This window comes from Phyllopteryx taeniolatus, chromosome 2 (assembly GCF_024500385.1).
Source record: "Phyllopteryx taeniolatus isolate TA_2022b chromosome 2, UOR_Ptae_1.2, whole genome shotgun sequence".
In the NCBI taxonomy this organism is placed as follows: Eukaryota; Metazoa; Chordata; class Actinopteri; order Syngnathiformes; family Syngnathidae; genus Phyllopteryx; species Phyllopteryx taeniolatus.
The window spans coordinates 12,078,240-12,093,388 of NC_084503.1; the positions used below are offsets into that span (position 1 = coordinate 12,078,240).

The window sequence follows — 15,149 nt, forward strand, 5'->3', positions numbered from 1 at the left end:
GAAAAAGTTGGATCGGGACTTCCCTAATGTATTACTGCTTAACAGAATACTCATTTCCGTGGTAAAAAAAAAAACGTAAAGTATGTGTGTAATGGGAAGAAAATGGAAACGGTGAATTACATCAAAGAGAAGAATTTATGACACTTATAATGTCACCACGCAGCACTGCTCTGTGTTGCATTTCTTTTTTTTTTTTTTTTTTATTAATTATGTGGCGTCTTGCTGCTATAATCTCATGCTATTTACATAGCTGATGCACCTACCACATCTCGCCAACAAGCACTGCAATGGAAACAAAAGCCTGATAGGGCTTTATTGATATGTCACACCAAACTGAACACTCTCAATTGGCGGAAATGTGGTTTAAGAGATTAATGAAAACAGACTTTGATCATTGTGAGGCATCTGAACATGGGGAATGCGGAAAATAAGTCACGCATAGTACCAGGAGAAAGCATGAAACATCCGAAAAACATAGCAGGGGCCATCCTGATTAGCAATAATGGTTAACAATTCCCTGTGCCACTACATTATTACATTTGATTCCCGGAATTCTCTGATATCCGAACATGGGAATAATGAAGAGCTGAAGGGAACAAAAAGTGAAAATACTACTGTAATACAATGTATTTTGTTTAATACATTTAAATCTCAACCTTTTCATTTTATAATGCTTGGACACAACCTACAAAAATATACACTGATTGTTCTTGTGATATTTTTAAAAAATGTATTTATCCAAATTTAGGCTTATTTATATCATGTTATGTGATGACTTAAAAAAAAAAAAACATTGTGGTTTACGTGTGGCATGAGCTGTAGCTTTCTCTGTGTGTGTGTGTGTGTGCGTGTACGTGAATGTGTACATGTGTGTGTACGTGTGCGTACTCGCGCATTGCATTTGGCATGGCAGCCAACAGCTGCTTCATCACCTCACCCTTTCAGCCTTGTGGGAGTAAATGATCAACAGACCCAAGTAATTGTGTGAGTGTCGCCCGACACGCTTGGTGTCAGAGAAAGAAATGGATGAACAAGCAGCAAACAAAATGCAATCACAGAAGCTTGACCTCTGGACATTGATGACAAGAATCTTGGTTGATAAGGAAGAATCTATTTTTCCCCCTATGTGATTTGAGCCATGATACAGCATCTTAGACTGGAATGATCGTATGGAATTGTTGTGGTTTGTAAATCTTCACTAGTTAGGGGATTACTGCACCGGATTACCACATCACTGAACTAAATATCAGACTCAGTTCACGGGGGATGATGGAGGAAAATGGGTCATTAGAGGAGAGGAAAAGCAAATTTATGCCGTTGAGTCAGTCTGGTGGCAAGTGAAGCGTAGACAGGAGAAGGGGAGGCAGTGGGGGTAGGCGGTCATAGCCATGGTATTTTGAGGCCCAGTACTGACACAAATCCCCTCAGCACAGAGGAGGCAGTGGCAGCTCCGAGGGTCATGTCAGCATAGTGATGGGTAAAACCCCTCCCAGTCTTACCATGCTGATACCACCAAATGTCATCTCTAAAGTGCTGGAGAGGTTTATTGCTCTTGAAATATAGCCCAGAATGCACTGGCTTCTGCTCTAGGGTAGAAGGAACACAGAAGGGCCTCTTTGTCCAAATAGTCGTGCTCACTGCCAGTGCACCTCATCCCCTTCCCCCAAAGCCTCACAGACACACACACACATACATACAAACACACACACACAGACCTACATGACACAGCAGGCTCTTCCCCAAGCAGCCCCCACAGATTCTTAAACTCCCTAAAAGAAAAATAATACGGGCTGCTTGTGATCAGTGTTTGTCTCGTGGATTATTTATGCATTACCCATACATCATGTAACATGAAGAGCACTGGCTTGATCACATGGGTTAAAAGCTGTTTGGCATATTAGGCAAGGAGAGGTCAGTGTGAAAGAGGTATACCTTTAAAAACGGTGTGAATTACTACCCTTTGTTTTACTTCTCTGAACCATCTTGGGGCGATAAAAGTAGGAATCTTAAATCACCTTTCCACCAAGCAGTATTACATGATTCAGTTCTCTACATTGCACATTTTTTGCATTAAAATGGTATTGCATTTGGTAAAGGGTACCAAAATATTTAAAAGGTACCTCCCACTTTTCCGCACCCTTCTGTTTGTGTACTAATATCAGTAGTGGAATACGATATTTTTGGGTGATCTAACTTGAATAAGGCAGTGGGAGAGGGAGAGTAATCAAAGCAGTTGGCTCTTTTGTTGACAGTTTGTTAGCACAAAGCGTGGTACCATGCTGTATTTCTGTTCCTTATTTAATTCATTGCCGGGTTATACACTGTTGTGCTGCTATGTATGTGTTCTTCTCCATTTCACATATACAACCGTGGTGGAAACACAAGCCAGATCAGGATTTACTGTTCCATATGGTACAGTGTTGACTCTTGAACCAAACTCAATCGAGTGGTATAATTGTGGCTTACAGACACTTACAGGGAGGCCTGTCACCATAATTACTATATTGACTTATCGTTCGATAAATGAAATGGACAAAGATTGTTTTCCGGACTCAATAAATGGTCATTGTTGTGGTAAGCCGGCATGTGGATCACACAGTGAGCAGACTGAGTTGGATGGCTGTGTCATTAGCCGCTAGTAGGCTCATGGATAGCCGGCAGACCGTTAGATTTGCTGGTGTTGGCTCCGTCCAATATGCCACAGCCTTTCTCCATGTGCACCGTTAGACTCTTGCTGGTGTTGGCTCTGTCCAATACTCCACAGCCTTACTCCATGTGCAGCGCGTAAATTCACACGACAGAGACACTTAAGGGAAAGTTAACCGTTTGTTGTGTTCACTAGCCCCGCCGTGATAACACGCTAGCGTATGAGCTTACGGGCTAGCAAGTTAAGGAGCTAAACAGCTCGCTCCATCGCGGCAAAGTCGTATAATATGTCAGTGCCTCTCCAAGTTGTTGTGTGTTAGTTCCCAATTAACACAAACACAGGAACGTAAACTGTTTATTAAACATAACGTCAGTGGCACACTTTATTCAGCCAGTAGTTGACTACAGCGAGCATAAACATATATTTGATTGACAGGTGAAGGGCTCGTCTTCAGCGAACCAACCACAGTGTACCCAGGTTTACATGGAAACTTTTTTTTGTCATTCCGGTTAAAATAATTCTGATTGAAGATCTCTGGTCAGCTGTTTACTTGTGACGTGATCTATTCCAATCGGATGTATACATGATTTGCAGCCATGTGACGTGAACGTCATGCGATTTTTCAAGATGGAGGTCCGTCGTCTTTTCAGCACAATAGTTAGGATTGTTTTTATACATTTATTTTAAAAAAACGCTTGATTAAAAACAACTTATAATTAAAAACGAGATCTCCGTCAGATACGGGCTCGTCGGGAGCCACTATATTCAAGCCGTGCGTAAACGAGGCTTCTAAACAGATTATAATCTGCATGGAAGGCTCCATGTAAAAAACAGGCAAGTCTTGCAGCTCTTATTTATTTATTTCAGACCCAAGGGGATCCATATCACAGACCAAAGAAAAACAATTTAATAGAGAAACAAGAAAGAAAATATAATAATAATAATAAAAACAATACTAATGATTTAAAAGCAAACAAATAAAATATAATAAATAATTATAAATAATAAGGGCGGGCCTTATTTTTCATGATTTCAGAGACATTTAAAAAACAACAATAATATTTATGATGATAATTTTTGGGAAAATATATTGTGTTAGAAATTTTCGTGACAGGCATGTTTCTGTCAGTAACCTCAGTTTTTGCTGTGACAGCAGAGCACAGTTTGGTCTTTGACAGTTTGTTTTTGTTGCAGAAACTGTTTTTGAAATAATAGTTTGCGTCAGAAGAAATAACATGAAATCAATCGCAAACAAATACTGGTTTTGTCTTTTACCAATTATGTAACTTGAATAACAAAAGCATAGCAAAAATTGCACAAATTTTGCTGTGTTGATTTCCATTTATCAGTTCATTTAGTTCCTGTACTTGCAGCCAGTTATTTTCCTCTGCAAAAGGTCCATTTAGTCAATTTTCCGGGGAAACTCTAACACGCTTTGGTTTTACGGTTCCTTGAAATGTTTTGGAAATTACTCTTAAGGATTTTGATAAATATGCAGTCTTGAGATACTTGTGTCATAAATTTAGTCCTTGGATTGTGTTACAAAAGGTTGCCAGAGTGAGGCCATAGAGACTTGTTCCTTTCTCAAATTGGCCTGGAACTTCTTTTTTCCAAGCATGTAAATAGCCTTGAAAACATCAATCATATCCCTGAAGGAATTGTAGTCTTGGCCAGTGTTTGTCATAAGATATCATGTTTGCTATGTACTTGTCAGCGAGTGCTTGAGCAATGTTCTTTGGCAGAACTGTCTCTTAATCTCAGCACCATCTCCTTCAAGGAAAACACCAAAGGGTTTGTTTAAACAAAAAATGTTGTAGACTTTCCCAGGTGACATTTCAAAAAAATAAACTACTCCCCCTGTACAAATTCTTTTCAAGAGTGAATGTATGTATTATCACATTCAGATGTAGACAAAGGTTCTGACATGCATGGTTGCTATTTTTAGTGTACTCACACAAAGAGTAAGCATATTTTGATGGATTTTTCTATCCAACAACAGCTGCATGTGGCTGATAATGCTCCAGAAGTGCAAAGCATACTAATGCTTCCATCTTCCGCCTTTCCTCGGTATGAGAAAATTGACCTTCTCACAGGCTGTCATTCCTGTCAGTGAGAGCAACTTCACATTTTACGTCCTATGAGATTTTAGCCTGCAAACATTTCAGATGGGGCCCAGATGGAGTTACTGTAAAAGATGTAGGATTAAAAATAAATCCGTTCTTAGTGTTTTTGTCTGTTAGCCACGTAATTCCTTCCTGTATAAATGGGAATGATGTTTGTCATTCCAGGTTTTCTTTTGTAATACAAGTGACATTCATCAAGTTAAACACTTCCTCAGGACTGATCCCTAGAATATTTGTTTTCATCACATAATTACTTTCTAAATTAATTTATTCTAGTCTGTAAAGTGTTGGGGGGGAAAGGACTGTGATAGTCCCTAAGCCCATGTCTTTAAAACATCATGTTTTGTCTTTAAAACATCATTAGTCTCAGAGGAAGTTCATGCACTGTGTAAAAATTGCTACATTTGCGATTTAATTGGCAAATATAGGATGGTAAATTTCCCTTTAGCTAATGCTTTCAGCTCTCAACTTTATTAACATTCATGTTATTATGTTAGATTCTTATTTGTCCTTGGTTTTCTTCTACCAAGGATGGTTTTATGCCATTTCTGGTCATAATGTTTGGGAAGTTCTGCTTCACTTTATGCACTAAACCCAAAAGTACAGAGGGTAGAAATACCTTTAAAAGTCGAATGAAATAACAGTTGTTATCTGGCCACTCATGCCAGAGTAGCATCTGCACCGCTTGCACACTGACTGAGGAGTATCTGCAACATTTGCACAATCGACATTCTCCCAGATTATCGCACTACTAGTCACTTTAAACTGCATACATTCCTTGAAGTCTCAGCGCCCTTTGCACAATGGTCATTGCACCGGGTTATTGCTCATATAGCAATAGCCCGGTGACTAATATAGTCATTCAAACCACTCTAATTGCTCGAGGACTAGGCATCTTTTTGCACAATTTCTGGTCATCTTTTTGCAAAAAAAATGTACCGCCATTACCAGATTATTAGCAACCTTTTATTGCTCAGTGTTTTTCTCAATGTCTTTATGTCTCAAAAGTATTCTCTCTCAATTGACTGTCTGTTGTCGTAATAGAGTGGCTCCAACAACCGGAGACAAATTCCTTGTGTGTTTTTTGGACATACTTGGCAAAATAAAGATGATTCGGATATTTCTGATTCTGATCTCAAATGCTTCATTTATCAGAGTGAGAGGTTTCATGGCAGCACACCAGCTGTATTTACCTTTGCTTATCTATGCAATGATTACTGTCAATTTTTTCCTCTTGTTCTTACTTTAAAGTAGTCTTTGTTTGGGCATCCTAAATACCTAATTGTGGTCTTCAATTTTTACATAAACAAACCTACGGTGCCATCAAACAAAATCTATTTCCTCTTATTTTAATAAATATCAAAGGTCTCTTTGTCAAGTTCACTCATTAATTCTACTGAATCCCTGTTGAGTTAGTGCAGAGCAGAGGTCAGCCAATGAACTTGTGCCCCCTTGAAAACAGAGGACCTGATAGAGTGTCCTCACTGCAACCTCATGAAATGTGTTTAAATGGAGGAGAAGATATGACTGGAATGGCCATTCACCCGTGCAGCTGCAGAAAATACTCTTGACTTAAATTTTCCTCTCCCATTACCCCCCCCCCCCCAAGTAATCCCATACAAGTACGCAATAGAGCTTGGGGCCTCTCAGAGTCTGCCATGTGTTGCTCAACAGCGCTAAATGGAAATGAGTGGTAAAATTACTGGCCAATTCCTCTCATTAATGCAGACTTCACTCAACTGTCCTGGGTGACCCTAATGAGGGTGTCATTAAGTTGGCCAGGGTGCCAAGAATGTTCCCCCCCACTCTAAATCTTTCCAACCCTTTGCTTGACCTCACAGCATATATCAGCATGTTAGTGGAGAGGCGGCGTGTCGCGGTAAGACACTATTAAAAAAAAACGGCCAGAAGTAAATGTCGAGTTCTTTTGCAGTTTGTGACTGTGCACGACTGACCAATCAAGATGAGACTTACCCTTCCCTTACAATTCACTATATTGATGAGGAGTTTCAAATGAAAAGTTAGTGCTTACAGCCTAATGTTGTTGTTTTATGCATGAGCCGTATTTGCTTCCATTAAGTTGCAATTTGTGATTGCACTTTGTAATAGCATATTTATTCAGTTAGCCCTTGGTAAAGTGGAATTTTTTGGGGTGCATATATTTACTACCTGTCATATATTCCTGTGGCACGGTGGCCGACTGGTTAGAGCGTCATCCTCACAGTTCTGAGGAGCGGGGTTCAATCCCCGGTCCAGCCTGTGTGGAGTTTGCATGTTCTCCCCGTGCCTGCGTGGGTTTTCTCCGGGCACTCCGGTTTCCTCCCACATCCCAAAAACATGCATGAATTGGAGGCTCTAAATTGCCCATAGGTGTGAATGTGAGTGCGAATGGTTGTTTGTTTATATGTGCCCTGCGATTGGCTGGCAATCAGTTCAGGGTGTACCCCGCCTCCTGCCCGATGATAGCTGGGATAGGCTCCAGCACGCCCGCGACCCTAGTGAGGAGAAGCGGCTCGGAAAATGGATGGATATATTCTTGTTTAAAGATTTTAAAAAATTACTGAAAACTATTACATATTGTTTGTTGAAAAGTAGTGCAATACAATTTTTTTCCCTAACATGAATAACCGTGACTAATAATCATGATTACAATATTAATCAAAATAATCGCTATTATTATTTTGGCCTTCATCATGCAACCATAACTCAACACAAGAAATAAATTATTCTATAGTATGACCAACACAACACAACATTGGATATAGCCATCAAATAAACATCTCTTTACTTTACTTTATTTAATTGATATGAAGAACAAATCTTTATTTTACTATTGAATTGTCAAAAGAAACATCAGAGTACAATATAGACTTATTGATTTAACTTCCTGCCTTGTAAAAATGTACTACTGTATAATGATGCTCTTGTCAGAAGCAGTAGCACTGCTGTCAGTGTCAGCCTAGTATAGAGATAAAGTTGAGTGACATGAGTGACAATTGCATATAAAAGCGGTTCAAATGATAAGCTATATTAAATGTTAATTAATGTTCTTATCAATTGACATAAAAGTGTTGATGATTCACTTATTTGATAATCATCAAGAAGGATCTTAATTTATATAGAATTTTCTCAAATTCGAACTTTTTAGTTGAAGATGAACATTAATCTAAATCTTTGGTGCTAAATATTAGTAGGCTAACTTTAGGTGTCAGATAATTGTAACAGATTTCAAAAGCATGACAAAGTGGTCTAAATTACGTAAAGGGGACAGCGGAGGGGCGGGTGAGGGGGTGATGTTGTCGTGGCCCGACATGACTATCGAGCTACGTATGGCCGTGCTTCGAGCCAACGCCGCTGCCGCCGCTCAGCATGATTAACAAAGTGGGATTAGCGGCTCGTGCGTTGATGAAGAAGGCAGCTAGCTAGCTGCGAGAACTAATGTGAATTGCAGGACAGGTTGACCATCGACACTTCAAACATAGGTTGCAGTAATAAATATGCATGCTTCAATTGGGCGCCAAGCGGCATCGGGCCTTGTCTTCCCCGATGCGCCGCTCCCCACTGCTGGGAAAGCCTGTGAGCCTGACTGCTAAGCCTAGCCAGCAGCGGCTGGATGGCGGATTGAAGCCTTTTATGAAGTGGGGGGGAAATTACATCATTATTCCCGTTCACACTCGGCAGAATGAGCACGCTCACTTCCTTATCAGGAAGGGCTTTTGAGTTTTGACGCAGGCAATTTTGACATGTACAGCATATGTGTGTGCATATGTGTGTGTGTGTATTACAGCTTGCCTTGAAGAAATGTTTAAAAAGCTCAATTTGGAAAAAGGACAACAAATTAACGGCGCTTATTTGAGCCATCTTTGTTTTGCAGATGAGATCACTTCATTCTCCTACGATGCTGAACAACTACAGCGTCGCATTCAGGAATTAGACTTAGAAAGCTGTCGCTCAGGTCTCAAAATTAACAAAAACAAAACGAAGGTCATGTTCAATTGTTAGTGTTCACAAAAAGATGTCAAAATGGTCCTATGTCCTACACGCCATCGACAACTACGTCTATTTACGCCAACTTGTAACAATGGATGGAAATACAAGCACTGAAGTCGAACGCCGCATAAAGCTTGCCTGGCAGGCTATGGAAGGCTTAGTGTTATATTCAAGAACCGTCTTCCCATTTGCTTGAAAAGAGAGGTTTTCGATCAATGTATTTTACCAGTCCTCACTTACGGTAGTGAAACTTGGACTACGAATGCCAACGTTATACAAAGGCTCCGTGTAACCCAAAGGAACATGCAACGCCAAATGTTGAAAATAAGCATTTGCGACAAGATGCAGTTGGATAAGACAGCAGACGCGAGTTACCGACGTCATTCAAAAAATTAAAAAGCCTTAAATGGAAATGGACTGGCCACGTTGCCCGAAGAGCTGACAAAAGGTGGACCACATAAACTATCAAAGTGGCCATGGCAAAGACCTAAAAGTAGATGGATAGATTAAATTATTAAACACACCGGAATACACTGACAACAAATTGCAAACTGCCGTAGTAGTTGGAAACGTGAAGAAGCCTGCGTCCTGCAGTGGATGGAAAATGGGTGATGTGTGTATTTGTGTATATGTATATACGTACATGTGAGTGTGTGTTCCTTCAGACAGTAAAAACAACTAATGTTTAATTAAGCAAAATCATGCTTAAGGGGTCGGGTGCGTAGTGAGCTGGGTAGCGGCCAAAGGCGGGGGCCTTGGCGGTCCTATCCCTGGCTACAGAAGCTGGCTCGAGGGACGTGGAATGTCACCTCTCTGGCAGGGCAAGCGCCCGAGCTGGTGTGCGAGGTTGAAAGTTCCGACTATATATACTCGGGCTCACCTCCATACATAGCTTGGGTTCCGGTACCATAGTACTCTTGAGAGTACTTGGACTCTTTTCCAATCTGAAGTTTCCCACAGTGAGAGGCACCAAGCAAGTGTGGGCATGCATATTGCCCCCCGACTCGGTTCCTGTACATTGGGGTTTAGCCCTTGGACGTGAGGTGAGACTCCCTCCACCTTCGGGTGGGGGGACGGGTCCTGACTGTTCTATGTGCCTATGCACAAAACAGCAGTTCAGAGAACCCTCCCTTTTTGGAGTCTTTGGAGGAGGTGCTGGAGAACGCTCCCGCTGGGAACTCCCTCGTTCTGCTGGGGGACTTCAATGCTCACGTGGGCAATGACAGAGAGACGTGGAGGGGCGTGATTGGGAAGAATTCCAGGGGTGGCGGGGGACATTGAGTCCGAGTGGACCATGTTCCATGCTTCCATTTTTGAGGCAACTGACCGGAGCTATGGCTGAAAGGTTCTCGTGCCTCGCGTGGCGGCAATCCCTGAACCCGTTGGTGGACACCAGCGGTAAACTGATGCGGAAGGAGGAGTCCTTTCGGGCCTTTTTTGCCTGTGGGACTCCAGAGGAAACTGATGGGTACTGGCTGGCCAAGCAGAATGCAGCTTTGGTAGTCGCTGAGGCATAAAGTCGGGCATGGGAGGAGTTTGGTGAGGCCATGGAGAACGACTTCCGGACGGCTTCGAGGAAATTCTGGTCCACCATCCGGCGTCTTGGGGGAGGGAAGCAGTGCACCATCAACAGTGTGTGGAGTTGGGACGGTGCGCTGCTGACCTCAATTTGGGAGGTTGTGAGTCAGTGGGCCGAAGACTTCAAAGACCTCCTCAATTACCCAGACACGCCTTCCCATGAGGAAGCAGATTCTCAGGACTCTGAAGTGGCTTCTTCTCTGTACAACTGGTGTCAGAATTTGGTCCGCATTGCTGGCGGTAGGTCAGATTCGTTTCCAGTAAGAGTTGGAGTCTGCCATGCCTGCCCTTGGTCACCGATTCTGTTGATTACCTTTATGGACAGAATTTCTAGGCTGAGCAGGGGTGTTGAAGGGCTCCGGATTGGTGGCCTCAGCTTTGCGTCTCTGCTTTTTGCAGATGATGTTCTGATGGCTTTATCAAGCCGTGACCTTCAACTCTCGCTGGAGCGGTTCGCAGCCAAGAGTGAAGCGGTTGGGATGAAAATCAGCACCTTCAAATCTGAGGCCATGGTCCTCAGTCCGAAAAGGGTGAAGTGCCCTCTCCGGGTCGGGGAAGAGTTCCCAAGTATCCTGGGGTCTTGTTCACGAGTGATGGAAGAATGGAACGGGAGATCGACAGGCTGATCGGTGCAGCGTATGCAGTGATGCGGACTCTCTATCGGTCTGTCGTGATGAAAAAGGAGTTGAGCTGGAAGGAAAGGCTTTCGATTTACTGGTCAGTCTGTGTTCCTATCCTCACCTATGGTCACAAGCTGTGGGTCGTGACTGAAAGAGCAAGATTGCGGATACAAGCAGCCGAAATTAGTTTCTGACATAGTTTAGTGTCTGGGCTCTCCAAAGAGAGAGGGTGAAAGCTCGGTCATCCAGGAGGGGCTCAAAGTTGAGCCTCTGCTACTCCACCTCGAGTGGAGCCAGATGACGTGGCTCAATCATCTGGTTAGGATGCCTCGTGCCACCGGGAGGATGCCCCAGGGACGACTCGGAACACGTGGGAGTGACTACGTCTCTCGGCTGGCCTGGGAACGCCTCAAAGTGGCTGGGGAGAGGGAAGTCTGGGCTTCCTGCTTAAACTGATGCCCCTGCTACCCGACATCAGATAAGCAGAGGAAAATGGATGGATGGTTATATAAAAACACATCATGTCTCACAAATGCATGTGTTGATTTGTGGTATGGTTTTATGAGCCCATGTGTGAACTTGAGCTGTTTGCCTGTAAAGCGAATGCTTACAGTTTTCTTTTTTGTCCTTTTTGGCTGTTATGTCAAGCAGAATGGAGGATCGGTATCCCTTTTATGCCAGAACAGTTTTACTGTGTCACAGTGGAGTTTTTAAGATTGCACTGTGGTTTCTTAGTGTTATAATGGCTATTTTTTGAGAATCAGTCGAACAGAACCAAGTTTCTTGAGGGGCGTGAGAAAGGAAGACAAAAGACAAAGCCCTAACTGTAAATAAGATGAGAAAAGTAAATCCTTATATGAAGTGTTATACAATAGTATATTATATATATTATAGTTTTCGAACTGTAGCAGGATGCTTGAATGCCCAGAAAGAACCCAAACAAACACAGAGACAACTTCACACAGAAAAAGCAGTCAAGATTTTAACCTAGAACCTAAGGGCGCTATATACTGTTTTTGAGCAATTGACTGTGGGTTTTACAGTGCCGTGAAAAAGTGTTGGCCCCCTTCAACTTTTATATTTTTACATAGTTTCCCCACTTTGTTTAAGCTCATCAAACAAATGTAAAACCAGACAAATATAACACAAGTTAAATTAAAATGCTGTTTTTAAATGGTGATTTCATTGATTAAGGAATAAAAAAAATATTCAAAGTTACCTGGCTCTGTGTGAATAAGTAATGGCCCCCGAAGTTTAATAACTGGTTGGGCCATCCTCAGCAGCAACAACTGAAATCAAGCATTTTCTATCACTGGCAATGATCCTTTCACATCTCTGTGGAGATATTTTTGCCCACTCTTCCGAGCAGAATTGTTTGAATTCAGCAAAAATGGCCTTTTTAAGGTCAAGCCACTGCAATTGAATCGGATTGAAGTCTGGATTTCGACTATCACACAGAGCCAGGTAACTGAATAGTTTTTTTTTCCTTAATAAATGAAATCACCATTTAAAACCAGCATTTTAAGTTCACTTGTGTTATATTGGTCTGATTTTACGTTTGATGATCTTAAACATTAAAATCGGGAAACTATGCAAAAAAAAAAATAAAAAAATGAGAATTTGATATACTTTTTCACGGCACTGTATATTTGCAGTTTGTGTGTAAAAAGGACATCCACATTCATTGAGAGCTGAGCTGGATTGCCTTAACGGGATGGCTGCCAAGTTACTTATGAGGTATTTGGCTCAGATCGAAGTGTTACTGAAAAATCTTGTAGTGATTGAATAGGGTTATAATTCATGAGAAAAATATAGTTGTGTATTCAAGCTGTTGCCAGACATGTTCAAGGATCAGTTACGTGTTCAAAGCTGACCTAATTTTGTTAAATACAGTGGGCAAAAAAGTATTTAGTCAGCCACCAGTTGTGCAAGTTCTCCCACTTAAAAAGATGAGAGGCCTGTAATCATAGGTATAACTCACCTATGAGAGACAAAATGAGGAAAAAAATCCAGAAAATCACATTGTCTGGTTTTTAAATAATTTATTATCAAATTATGGTGGAAAATAAGTATTTGGTCACCTACAAACAAGCAGGATTTCTGGCTCTCACAGACCTGGAACTTCTTCTTTAAGAAGAACTTCTATGTCCTCCACTCATAACCTGTATTAATGGAACCTGTTTGAGCTCAGTATAAAAGACACCTATCCACAACCTCAAACAGTCACACTCCAAACTCCACTATGGCCAAGACCAAAGACCTGTCAAAGGACACATACAATACCACTGATAATCTCCATGGATCTGGGGCTCCACGCAAGATCTCACCCTGTGGGGTCAAAATGATCACAAGAACGGTTTGCAAAAATCCCAGAACCACACGGGGGGACTTAGTGAATGACCTGCAGAGAGCTGGGACCAAAGTAACAAAGGCTACCATCAGTAACACACTATGCCACCGGGGACTCAAATCCTGCAGTGCCAGACGTGTCCCCTGCTTAAGCCAGTACATGTCCAGGCCCGTCTGAAGTTTGCTAGAGCGCATTTGGATGAAGAGGATTGTGAGAATGTCATATGGTCAGATGAAACCAAAATAGAACATTTTGGTAAAAACTCAACTTGTCGTGTTTGGAGGAGTGGAGGAGAATGCTGAGTTACATCCAAAGAATACCATACCTACTGTGAAGCATGGGGGTGGAAACATCATGCCTTGGGGCTGTTTTTCTGCAAAGGGACCAGGAGGACTGATCCGTGTAAAGGAAAATATTAATGGGGCCATGTATGGTGAGATTTTGAGTGAAAACCTCCTTCCATCAGCAAGAGCATTGAAGATGAAAGGTGGCATGACAATGATCCCAAACACACCGCCCAGGCAACGAAGGAGTGGCTTCGTAAGAAGCATTTCAAGGTCCTGGAGTGGCCTAGTCAGTCTCCAGATCTCAACCCCATAGAAAATCTTCGGAGGGAGTTGAAAGTCTGTGTTGCCCAGCGACAGCCCCAAAACATCACTGGTCTCGAGAAGATCTGGATGGAGGAATGGGCCAAAATACCAGCAACAGTGTGTGAAAACCTTGTCTTGCAGAAAATGTTTGACCTCTGTCATTGCCAACAAAGGGTACATAACAAAGTATTGAGATTAACTTTTGTTATTGACCAAATACTTATTTTCCACCATAATTTGCTGATAAATTCTTTAAAAATCAGACAGTGTTTTTCTAGATTTCTTTTCTCACTTTCTCTCATTGGTGAGGTATACCTATGATGAAAATTACAGGCCTCTCTCATCTTTTTAGGTGGGAGAACTTGCACAATTGGTGGCTGACTAAATACTTTTCTGCCCCACTGCAGCTTCCTTGCTGTAGCTCTAGAAATTACCATAACTATACCAAGTTGTTCATTACACTCTCATTACACTCCCAGTACAGACACCTATTCCACTAAATGGTGAATTATTTATCTATGTATTATACTTTACTAATTCGTGACCAGAAGGGATTTCTTTTCATTGTGAGAATTAATATTTTACATTTCGTATATGATATGCCCATTTAAAAATCTTTTACACGTCTGAAAAATTAATCCTGTAATTTATATTTTTACCATGGCATATTGCTCGCAATCTAAATCTAGAAAAACTATGTTGCACTTACCCATAAGGTAATAAGGCGAGGCTTTAGCTCATCTAGTCATTCATTTGCCGTCCCTTCAGTTAATCCTACCACAATCAGCTGCCAGACCGGTTGGGGATCCTGGCCAGCTGTTGAAGGCATTTTGGAACAGGTCTGCAATATTTTTATGTACTAGAGATATGTTTCACAGCCTATTTATTCCTCTGCAGACACAATTAATATTTACATTTTTTTTAGCCCTTGGTGGAAGATGCTTGCATCCAAGTATCACTTGGTCCTTGTTAAAATAGACATACACGTGCTTTTCACTGACTTGCTCTTACATACCGGAAGCAAGGAGAAAGTGTCTGAACCTGTGACCCGTGTGTTGGAGAAAAAATATTGTGAGTGGACAATGGTTATAAGTTTAAAAAGCAGAAGTGATTATGAAGAAGAGAGGGGAAATGAGGTGAGCAAGAGAGATTTCCTCACCTAATAAAATGCTCTGAGGGATGGAAGCTGCCAGCCAGCATTCCTGTGCCATTAGATAAGTTAGCTCACTGCAGCCCTCAGTTTCTCCGCAG

The 15,149-nt window shown here is 41.7% G+C and overlaps 1 protein-coding gene across 5 annotated transcripts in view; it reads left to right on the forward strand.

Moving 5' to 3' along the window:
- The window catches only part of LOC133471342 (zinc finger protein 609-like), a 150,768-nt gene that overhangs the window by 113,400 nt on the left and 22,219 nt on the right, over positions 1–15,149 (forward strand). The window lies entirely within an intron of this gene.